We start from the raw sequence: 12,172 nt of genomic DNA, 5'->3' as shown, positions 1-12,172 counted from the left end.
ATCCTCTTGCATCAGCACCATGCTGCAAATGGACCAGAAGAGATACTAATCCACAGTCAATCCTGGAGTAGAAGGTCAAGACAAAGGAATTTTTCTCAGAACTGTCTGAAATAGGAAGCCATCCTTGATACTTGAACCTGATAGTTGTACTTATAGACTCTTAAATTCAAAAGATACTAAGCCTCATCATAAGATACTGGCAGTAGCATGAGGTGCTCATAATCACAGAAACCCCGAAGGCTTGAGAGTTAAGCTGGTTAAGGGGAGAGAGGTGTTCAATGACATAGGCAGGAGTGGAAGGAGATGCTGGTTGAGTAGGGAAAGGGGTGGGTCAAGACACACGGCCACGGGTGGGTAGCAACATTGACTGTATTGGTCATTTCTCTAATGGGGTAAATGTCTTTCATCTGCTCCTTTCTGGAAAATCCTTGTCTGTCAGATACTATTATTAAAAAAAAAAAACAAAACAAACTAAGACAGACTAGGAAGAAGGATTGTCCATCATCCACTTCCGAAATAGCAGGCCTTCGAAAACCCTATGTACAATAGAGTACACTTGGACTCCCAGACATGGTAATTGAGGCTGAGATCTCAGATATGGAAACACAAAGGAGGAGGAACAGCTGTAAGGAGACTCTAGTAATTGGAACACGGAATGTGAGAAGCATGAATGTAGGAAAATCAGATGTTGTTAAGAAAGAAATGGAACACATAAATATTGAGAGTGAGAAGACTTGGTATGGGGCATTTTGAATTAGATAATCATATGATCTACTATGCCAGGGATGAAAAGGTGAGGAAAAAATGGGGTTGCTTTCATAATGAAAAAAGTAATTTATAAATCTATTTTGAAATAAAATGTGGTGAGTGACAGGATAATATCCATACACATACAAGGAAGTCCAGTGAATACCACCATCATTCAAATATATGCACCGACATCTAGATCCAAAGAGGAGGAAATAGAAGATTTCTATCAACTTTGGCAGTCAGCAATCAATGGAACATGCAATCAAGATAATGATAATGATAACAATGGATGACTAGAATGCAAAAGTTGTGAACAGGGAAAGAAGCATCCGTAGCTGGAAAACATGGACTTGGTGACAGAAATGAGGCTGAAGATAGAAAGATAGAATTCCGCACATTCAGTGATTTATTCACAGAAAATATATTTTATAAGAAACACAAATGCAGACTATACACATGGATTTTACCTGATGGTATGCATAGGAGCCAAATTGATTACATCAGTGGAAAGAATCACTGGAGAAGCTCAATATTAGCTGTGAAAACCAGGCCAGGTGCTGATTGTAGAACAGACCATCAATTACTCATATGCAAGTTCAAGTAGAAGTTGAAAAAATAAAATCAAATCCTAAAGTCTATTCCACTGGAATTTCAATACCATCTCAGGGACAGTTTTAAAGCCTTGAACACCAGTGAATGAAGACCAGATGAGCTGTGGGATGATATCATGAAAACTACAAAAGATCATTACAGAGGCTGAAGAGGAAGAAAAGACCAAGATGGATGTCATATGAGACACTCAATATTACATCAAAGTGCTGAAAAGTCAAAGCTAAAGGAAGAAATCAAGAAATCAAACAGCTGTACAGAAAATTCCAAAGGGCAGTTCAGGATGACAAAGCAAGATATTATAATGAAATGTACAAAGAGCTGGAGTCAGAAAATCAAAAGGGCCGAATTTGCTCAGCATTTCTTAAGGTGAATAAATTGAAAAACAAACTCAAGCCATGAGTGGAAATGCTTAAGGATGCTTTGGGCAGAAAGTTAAATGTTAAAAATCCAGGAAACATTAAAAGAAGATGGAAAGAGTGTACAGAGTCATTGTACCAGAAAGAATTGGATGACACAGAAGAATTTCGTGAAACAACGTATGAGCAAGAGCCTATGGTGATGAAGGAGAAAGTTCAAGTTGCTCTGAAAGAACTGGCAAAAAGCAAGGCTCTAGGAGATGATGGTATACCAGTTGACATATTTCAACAAACAGACACTGCTCTGGATGTGTTCACTAAGTGGTGCCAAGAAATCAGGAGGATAGCAACCTGGTCAACTAACTGGAAGAAACCAATATTTGTTCCCATTCTAAAGCAAGGTGATCTGACAGAGTGCAGAAATTATGGAACAATATCACTAATATCACATAAAAGCAAAATTCTGCTGAGTATTATCCAAAAACGACTGGAGCAATATGTCAACAGAGAACTTCCATTTGTGCAGGCTAGGTTTAGAACAGGCTGTGGTACTAGGGATAGTATAGCTAATGTTAGATGGATCTTAGCAGAAAGCAGAGAATACCAGAAGAATGTTTATCTGTGCTTCATTGACTATGCAAAGGCTTTTTACATGTGGATCACAACAAACTGTGGCTGACTCTAGAAAGAATTGGAATCCCAGAATATTTGATTGTGTTTATGCAAAACCTATACTTGGACCAGGAGGCAGTCGACCGAAGAGAGCAAGGAGACACTACATGGTTCAAAATCAGGAAAGGGGTCTATCAGGGATGTATTCTGTCTCCATACCTTTTAAATCTGTATGGAGAGCAGATTGCAATACATCTCTTGATTTGACTGCTGGTACCAAGGGAGTTAACTGTGGATCCAAGTAAGATGAAGCTATTGACAGTTTCAATCTCTTCTCTATTCACGATGATGTTGCCTATCAGTTCTACTGGTAAGAATCTTTGTTTCCTTGAAATTCAATTACAATCCAAATTGAACACTGCATTCCTTGATCTTCTGCAACTAGTGCCTCAAGTCCTTCACATTTTCAGCAAGCAGGGTTGCATCATCTGCCTAACATATTCTGTTGATGAGTCTCCCTATGATACTTATACTACATTCCTCTTCGTTAGAGTCTAGCTCCTCGAATAATTTATTCAGCATAGAGACTGCTCAGAATAGGTATGGAGAAAGAATACAACCCTGACACACTTCATTCCTAATTTTAAATCATGCAGTGTTTCCCTGCTAAGTTTGCACATTAGCCTTCTGGTCCAGGTATGGATTTCATATAAGCACAAATAAGTGCTCTGGGATAACTTTCACAGTGTCAGCCACAACTTGTTATGATCTACACACTTTGCATATTCAACTAAGCACAAATAGACATTCTTTTGGTATTCTCTAATTTCATTAAGAATCAATCTAATATCAACAATGATGTCTCTTGTGCAATGGCGTCTTCTGAATTCTGCTTGAACTTCTGGCAGTTTCCTACTTATGTACTGTTCAAGTAATTTTTTAATGACCTTCAACAGTATTTTGCTTGCATGCGATATTAATGATATTGTTCAATAGTTTCCTTTTTCTTTCGGATCACGTTTCTTGGAAATAGGAACAAATGTGGACCTCTTCCAATACATTGGCCAGACTTCTGTCCTCTAAATTTCCTGGTATAGACTGATAAGCACATCCAATACTGCATCTGTTAATTGAAACAGAAGTGAAACAGAGGCTTCCAGTTGTGGGCTGGACCCTATTGTTTAAACCAATGAGGACCTGGTGAGCAGGCCTTTGTGTTTAAAAGTCAGTTCGATCCTGATGAAGAGTCTCTTGTTTGGAGTTTCTTGTCCGTAGGAGTTGGATCACTGAAAATTAGTTTTCTTGATTTAATTAATAATCAGATGTCAGATGATTAGTTGTTCTGTTTTTATTAAATCTTATAGGGAAGGTCAAATCAGTCTTACAGGGTTGCTCAATGACATACAATTAACAGCAATTATAAAATACAAAGTGTGCATTCTAAAATTGCATCACTTACAAGTTTAGAATTAGTAATGAGAGCAGAAATGAGAAAATAGAAATACTCTTCACACATTAATCCACTTTTTGATTTCTAGTATTAACTTTTTTATCCCAGACCTCATCCTTAAAATTAAACTCTTAAACTCATAAAATATTTACCTTATGGAGACATTATAAAGTCTAAGATAAAACCCATTAAGTGTTTATTTATTTAAAAAAATTCTTATTATTAAAGTGAACAAGTATTTTGGTTTTAAAAGTAACTCTTATGTTAAATTTAAAATTTTCTGATTAACTTTTGAAAAAAAATAATATTCATTGTTTGTTCACTGTATAAATGTACAATAATTTGACCATAGTTGTTCTGGAAGAAAATACAGTATTTGGATGGTTAATAAATATAGAGAATCTGCAAAATAAATTAAGTTGAAGTTATTTAGCACAGATGTTTTTAAAATCAGCTTTATTTGTATAATAATCATACTCCAGCAATAAATCTTAAATTTAATAATTGTTGTAGCATTGCAAGAATATATAGGACTGTTATGTAAAAATAACAAGAATATTGGACACAATTCAGAAATCTGTTTTGTGTATATGGCTTTTCATATTTCTTAAGCACCTACATTTGGTTTCAGAATTAAATGAAGGGTGACTGTTGGGGGCACAAAACAGATTTCATATTGTTGTCTATAAAGGATTCTCATTGAAGTAAAGAACACTGACAAATACCACTGAGGTGAATGACTGTTAGGACTTCAAAGCAGGAAATTTATGATTTATTTTAGAAACATCAAATATATAGTTGATCATCTATTTTTTTAAAAATTTATACTGTAATAAAAAGTGACAGAAGTATTTAATATAATCTCATGTTTCTATTTAATTTTAAAAGAAATGTTTATGAAATAACTAATAGCCATTGAGTTCATTCATAGTAACCATCCATACAGTTTTCAAGGAAGTAAAACTTTATGGAAGTAGACTGGCCATCTTTCTTCTTTGGAGCAGATGGTGTATTCAATTTTTTAACCTTTTCTTTAGTAGTGCAACATAGATGCACTATTCTTTTTTTTAATTTTTATTAAATTTTATTAATTTTATTGAACATTTACAGAGATTTTGGATTTCCATTCATTCATTGTTGCACTATTTTCTCCCCCGCCCCAAGTTGGTTCCTCTTTTTTCCCCCTTGAAAGTCTGTTTTCATTGTCCCATTGCCACAGTGCTTGTCAAAGCCAGTTCTGATTAATCTTCTTTGTCAGTGTATCCTTTCCCATTCCCTATCACTTCTCCTTGAGAGAGACTTCACCCTAATTCATAAGGAAAAGGGAACAGCATATTCTCTTAGCTACTTCCTGATGAAAAGGGATGCTGTACGACTCAGGGTGAAGATCTTCTCTCACTACTCTAAAGGGCCCCTTTGGCAATAGGAAACACGTAGACTACTGTGGAGATTGATTTTGGAATTTAGATGCAATTTTATCAATTGTGCTTAGCCATACATGTTCATATCCTTGAAGAAGTATCTTGGAACTGTTGCAGCCTAGAAGACACAAATTTAGCTAACAAGTTAAAAGTACATAAGTAAAATATTAAAAGCAATAGTATTCCAAGTAGAGGTTCTAACAGTGGCACAAATCAAGTTATAGAGGGAAGGTAGTTCTTAAAATAAAAGGCTTATTGACTAGCACTTTGTCTATAATAGATAGTATAAAGGTTAGGAACCACAAGATGCAGAGGCTCAACTATGTCATTTATTGTTCTTAAGTCCTGGAGCAAATTCCATCTACCGCTGGGTTGTTTTACAGCTCGGAAGTCCACATGCAAGGCAGAGGTGAAGTAAGGAACTGCTTATGAGGTTTTCAGTCAATTCCAACAACTAAGAAATAGTGAGAAGAGTTGGGACCTCAGAAGGCTTTTAGGACCAAATAGTAGGCTCTTGTGTCCAGGAGAAAAATGAATATACTTACCAGTAATGTTAATGCTCAGCCACAGCTCTTCTGGGATGATCTAAATCATTGAAGCATCCTCCTTTGTTTCCAACTGGGAGCTGGGGCCTGTCAGTCCTGTCAGCCATGAGGACCTGATTTGGGCCTCCCTTCGACATGTGTCCTTCAAATCCACACTAAAAGCAAGTGAGTGGGAGCTTCCTCTCTACTCCCTTGCCTATCTGTGGCTCTCGTTTGTGACACTATCTATTGAAGTGGCCCAGCTTTCCACAGTAAAAGCAATTCTGACCTCCTTTATTACCTTTGGGGGCGCTGTTTATGAGTAGGATTTCCTTTTCCTGACACAGGCCCTAAACTGGCAGAAATAGCTGCCCCTATAATTTGGGCCATTCTCTGGTCTTTTCTCTTCTGTCTAGATACCACTTGTTAAAAGAGTGAACAATTTAAACAAATATGTAACAAATAATATTGAACAATATAATATTTTAAGTTTAAAGCTAGAAATATTAACAATATGATAATTTCCAACCCAGAGATGCATGTTCCAATGCAGTCCGTATTTTCCATAAATGGTTTTGGTAAGAAGAATATTGTAAATGTGGATACAGTTCCATTATTCCTCCTCCATGCCATGATATATTGTTATTAGCATGAGCAGTTATAAATCCATTGCCTTCCTTATTCCAACTTAATTTTTTTTTTAATTTAAATTTATTATTAATTTCAGTAAAAATTTACAGAGGCTTTGGATTTCCATTAATTTATTTCTCCCCTCCCAAGCCTCCACCCCCAGAATACTACCCTCTTGTACAAGTAAAAGAAAAATTCTTACTTTGTTTTACAAACCTCCCCCAATTCCACTCTACCATGTAGCTATTGCTCTAGACTCCTTTCATGACAGAAATACCTAATCACATATCTCTTTTAAACAGTTTTCTCCCTCATCTGTTTTTAAATTTATAACTGAGGTGTTGGGTCTCTACACATCAAAAGTTTAAAAATCTTTTAGACAGCTGAGTCTGACTTCTACTCATTCCATAAAGGAGAACTGTCACCATCAACAACCCCCACAGTACAAAACTAGTTACTATAAGGCCAGACATAGTCTTTCACACTTCTTCAGCTACTTCTACTAATTTTGACACTAATCTTACTGCTCTGCTGTGCCTGAAATCCATAACAATGACTTTATAGGTCTTACAGGATCATATTCATGGCTATGCAATTTATTAAGGACATGGACAGGCTATAATTCAGGTTGGCTACAAGATATGATCTCTCTCTCCAGACAGCTTTTTAAGTGTGCTCTCTGGCCTCTCAACCCTCAGTCCATAGCCCTATGTTAGTGTTACAAAGTTCCCTTAGTCCTCCTGCCTGTTATGGCTTCTTCCCTCAGACCTTAAACAAGCATGGATGAGGTCCCCTGGTTCTCACTCTGTAGGCAGTAATCACAAGGTCAATTCTGCCTCATATAGGGTCTCTGGTTCTCTGTAGCAGCTCCTACCACTGCTCCTATAGGCCTTGCTTTGGTTGGCACAATAATCTCTGGTCCCAAAAGATGCATGCTGCTTCCTATTCCTTTTAAGTGATGAGATTCTCAATTTCTGGTGCTAAAACCACTCTATTTAAACCTATTGTGATAATCAGACTAGCCAATCTCTTTGTAGATATATTGTTGTTGGGTACTGTAGATTCAGAATCAACTTCTATCTAATCCTCCAGCTGTTTTTCAGAGGCAGTAAATCACATGCAAATTGTTTGCCCATCTTTCTCCCATGGTGCAGTTGTTGGATTCAAGCTGTATGCCTTTGCATTGACAGTATAATTCCTTACCACTAGGCCACTAGACTTCTTTGGCCTATGATGAAAAGAAATTGTGATAGTTTCCTGTGAATATATAATGAGCTAAGGCTATTTTTAAGAGAGATGTATAAGACTCTCGACGGCCATATTCCTTGTTTACTTGGATTTTATTTATATTTTACTTCAAGTCATTTCTTGAAGGTTGCATTTGACGTCTCTGAATTGGCTCCTTCAACCCAGTGACAGACCACACAGTTCATTCTATTGTATCATGGAAATTGAGCTAAATTCAGATTCCTCTGAAGTTCTGTAAGTTATTTCAGAATAAAAGTGCCAAAACATACCCTATCATCACTGTGGGGTTCTTCTGAGCTAGGCTAGACTATGGAAATAAACTTCCTAGTCCCTAGCCCTCCCCCACTTCCCACAATACAAAGACTCGTCTATGTGGTAGGAAGGACCAAGTCAACTTTTAAACAGAGACTAATCTTGAGCCTCTCATGTATTAGAAAAACTGTAAAATTAATGTCAAACTGCTTAGTCATTTCTTTCTTAAAATAATTTACCTAAAGTTCAGAAATGGGCAGACCAGTAAGCACAGTAAGAGAGGGATTACATTCAAAAGCAATTTCATTTTAAATGTATTACTCTGTGTGTAAAACTTTAAAAATTGTTTTAAATTCATTTTAAAATAAATCTTCGTATTCTGTGACTCTCATTTTCAGAATGGTCCTTACATGTGAGGATGTTAAGACTGTCTCACGTCCTTTGGGTATGTTATCATGGAGAAGGGTATTCATTATGCTTGATAAAGTGGAAGATCTGAGTAAAAGAGGAAGTACTTTTAAGGGTATGAATTAAGACAGTGGTTGCACCACTGAGCTCAATCACAGTAGAGATTCTGAGGAAGGTTTTGGGTAGTGTGTTATTCTGATGTGCATAAAGTTTGACAACTTAATATCACAGAACAATGATAACGATTTGATCAGCTCAGTTCAATTTAACACATTGGCATTAAGTCATAACCTACTTATAACTCATCTTCCATTGGGTTTCTGAGGCTGTAAATCCCACGGGAGGAGATTGTCCATCTTTTTCAGGTGGAATGACAGGTAGATCTGACCTGTCAGAGAGTCTTTGGGGTAACTACCCTGGCTCCAACAATTTGATATTAGTTTTAATTACAATAAATGTCTAAAATACATAAACTCCAGAAAACCCACCACTGTTGAGTCCATTATGATTAATGACAATCCTCTAGCCAGTTTCCTAAGTTGTCAATCTTAAAATGAAAAGGCAGTCTTATCTTTCTTCCATGAAGTGACTAGTGTGTTCAAATTGTTGACCAACCGCACAACTCTTACCTACAGTACAGCAGTAAGGAGTGAATACCAAGTGGGGTTTTTTTTGTTGTTTTGTTTTTAACATGTCATTTCCAAACTCTTACAATCTAATGAATTTTCTCTTTCCCTAATTTTCACTTGTAGTTGTGTATGGTGGGTTTTTTTTTTGTTGTTGTTATGGTTGTTTTTTAATTAAACCTTTCACTACCTAATGTTCTAATGTGTATATTACACTTATTCAGCTATGGGGTGTCTTCAGTTGCAGCATGATTATTGAGGTCTCAATATTTGGAAGGGGGTTCCAGTGGTCTAGCCCATAGGGAGTTGCACAGCTAATCCAAAGGTCATCATTTTCTGGTAGATTTTAATCTACCAGAGATTCTCCAGATCACCAACGGAAGGAGATTAGTAATCTCCTTCAGAAATCTATTGGAGAGTTAGCTATGAGTCTGTTTGGTGGCAAACTGAGTTGAGAGAACAACATTTAAAACATTGGTTCAAAATCAAGGTTTCTTGATTCCTAGAGGTTTGAGAAGAAAGTAAGGATTAGTGAGCTTTTTAGAATACTTAATAAATCTCCATCCTTTCTGAAATTTGGTTAAGATGATAAGGTTTCCTAATTTTTGCCTCTTCTTCAAATAAAAGATTACCATCTAAATTTCACAGATAAGTCAATATAGACAACTGTCAGTTTGAAGTATTTTCTACCCAATTAAGTAATTTTAAAAAATATTTTCTTCTTACCTTGCAATGGGAACTAATTCTACAAAGTTGAACAAATATTTCAACATTGCTTTTTAATGTGACAAAATAGGAAATGTCATATCTCTAATTGTGCTTCAAAATAAAGACCTGTCTCAGGCCAAACCGTCATATTCTATTACATTTTGAATCTATGCACAAACAATTAGCAAGGCCTGGCTGAAAGGTGGCCCAGCAAACAGTTCCACTGGAAGAACCCCAGTGTGCAGTTTAAAGGAGTGAAGGTAGATGTCTTTCTGCTTCCCTCTGTTTTCTTTGCTGCTTTTGTGTTTCCTTTTAGTTTCTTATAAACTCACAGGCAAGTTCCTGGGAAGGTTTAGATCTGGCAGCAAACTACAGGCCAGAGAGGTTTGACATAATTATTCCTCACTATGAATCTACTATGTTTTTTTTCCAGGGCCATTAATTCAGACCTAGGTTATGCCTAGCTGGGCAGTGGCCAGAGGAATTCAGACCACAGAGTACAGAGAGCATAAGGTAGTAATAACGGTATTCACCCAAGATACTTTGTCTGAAAGGACTCTTTCACAGCAGTGAAAAGGACTGAGATGGGACTAAAGGTGGGGCCTGCTAAACTGACTGCATCGTTTCTCACCTTCTAGATCGGAGTAAGCCATGGGACGTTCAATAAATCAGGAGAGCTATTGAGAAGCAATTTGGAACTCCATTTCTACATGTTTCGGCAAGCCTTGTAGCTCTAGGTAGCTATTGCATTGATTTAGGATTCTGACAGCTCCATAAATAGGTATTTCTAAACTTTGAATTTATTTCATGATTTTACATGTTATTAAATTATGTTAATAACTGGATATTAAAACAATCTGACAAGGGACTTGGTGATATTTTCTCTGCAGATTAAATGGTATCCCAGACTTTCTGCTAGCAGCATCAGCATTATATATAGCACATAGTCTTTTACTTTGGATCTGAGAGAGAAAATATTTTGACAAAGGAAAGTAGTTACCACAAACAGTAATATTTGTGTTGAAAATATTTCATAACTATTTTTCCTATTTCATATACTTCTATCCATACTGTAAGAAGTCCTGGTTGTATAGTTGTTGGACTGCTGAATGAAAGGTGGTTGTTTGCCTTTAAGTCAGAATGCACTAATAACTGGCCTTTGGGTGGATTTCCAGAGGCAGTTAATCACAAGGAATTGATTGCCCATTGGAAAGGTAGGTGGTTCAAATCCTCCCTGAGGGAGAACGATAGTCTCCTCCCATAAAGATTTATAACTTTAAAACCCAGTGGAGACTCAGTCATGAGTCAAGTTTTATACATGCTGTTAATGAAATTTCTACTTGCAGCCCAACCTGAATCTCTGAACACCTTCCTCTCGACCTTTAAACACATGAAGAGGACAATATATAAAACAGCAGGTTATGAGGCATATTTTGGTGACACAGAAAGTTGGCTTCCTAAAAATTAGCGCCAACTATGAACTGAATATATTTATTGATTAAGATCAGCATTTAAATATTTTGGTTAGTAAACATGGACCCTTAGTCAAGACTTCCAGTCTTCATCAACAATGAAATAATGTTCATTCATGAAATCCATCTCTATTGAGTGCTTACTGTATGCTGGAACCTTGTAGGGCAATATTCCAGAATATATATGAGAAAGATTTCTCGGGAATTAGTAAGAAAAAAAGTGGAACCAATAGGAAAAAAGAAATGACTACACAATGTATTCCAGCTTAAAATTTATTTTTCTGAGAATGAAAAAGTAGAAAGGAAATTGAAAAATTAACTCAAATTTATAACTTTTGTTATAGAGTGACCTTAGGCTAAGGGCCATGCTCAGGTTCTTTGTAAGGAGGTGTGGACAACACATTTTGAGATCTCCAGAGAGCTGCTTTCCTTGCTGCTTCTGACCAATTTCACCCCCTCCCCGTCATGGCTTGGGACAGAATCAGCTGGAAAATTAAATTACTCCTTAATGTCAACTCCCATTTAATATATTTCTACTCCCATTGTCCCTGAATTAAGAAAGAAACCTGTTGGTTTCTGATCTCTAGGATGGGCTTCCCTACAAATTCCGAGTCTTTTGCTCTCTGGAATCCCTCCATATTAACTTTGTCCTTTAAACAATTTTTTTTTTTAAACCCAAAACTGCCCCCAAAACAAAAAGCACAACAACACTAGTAAGGGAGATTGAAAATACTTTTCCAAGTAGGCAGAGCAAGGCGTCCGCTGGTTGCACGTCTGCCCTACGATGCCGGTTTTTGCAGCGGGTTAGGATCCAGGCAGGCTGGCAGCCCGGGACTCCAGCGGTGTGGCCGCTCGACGCTGGCTCCTCCCCTCCCCCGGCGACGAGCGGGAGGCTCACAGACCGGTGCAAGCAGACAAGTAGCTGTTTTTATTGAATACAGAAGCTCCTTGAAACTCTGTGGGCTCCAGGGTTCTCCCGCAATTCCTTTCATTCCCGATGTGCCGGAGCCAAGCACGCGTCCCCTGTAGCTCCCTCCCATTTCTTTTCGGGGATTTGGGCTGGAGAGGAGGGAGAAGAGGAGTGGGAGGTGGGGGGCAGCGGG

This window comes from Elephantulus edwardii, unplaced genomic scaffold (assembly GCF_000299155.1).
Source record: "Elephantulus edwardii isolate Elephantulus edwardi_28Jun2011 unplaced genomic scaffold, EleEdw1.0 scaffold00020, whole genome shotgun sequence".
In the NCBI taxonomy this organism is placed as follows: Eukaryota; Metazoa; Chordata; class Mammalia; order Macroscelidea; family Macroscelididae; genus Elephantulus; species Elephantulus edwardii.
Note: the sequence above shows the minus strand (reverse complement) of the source record.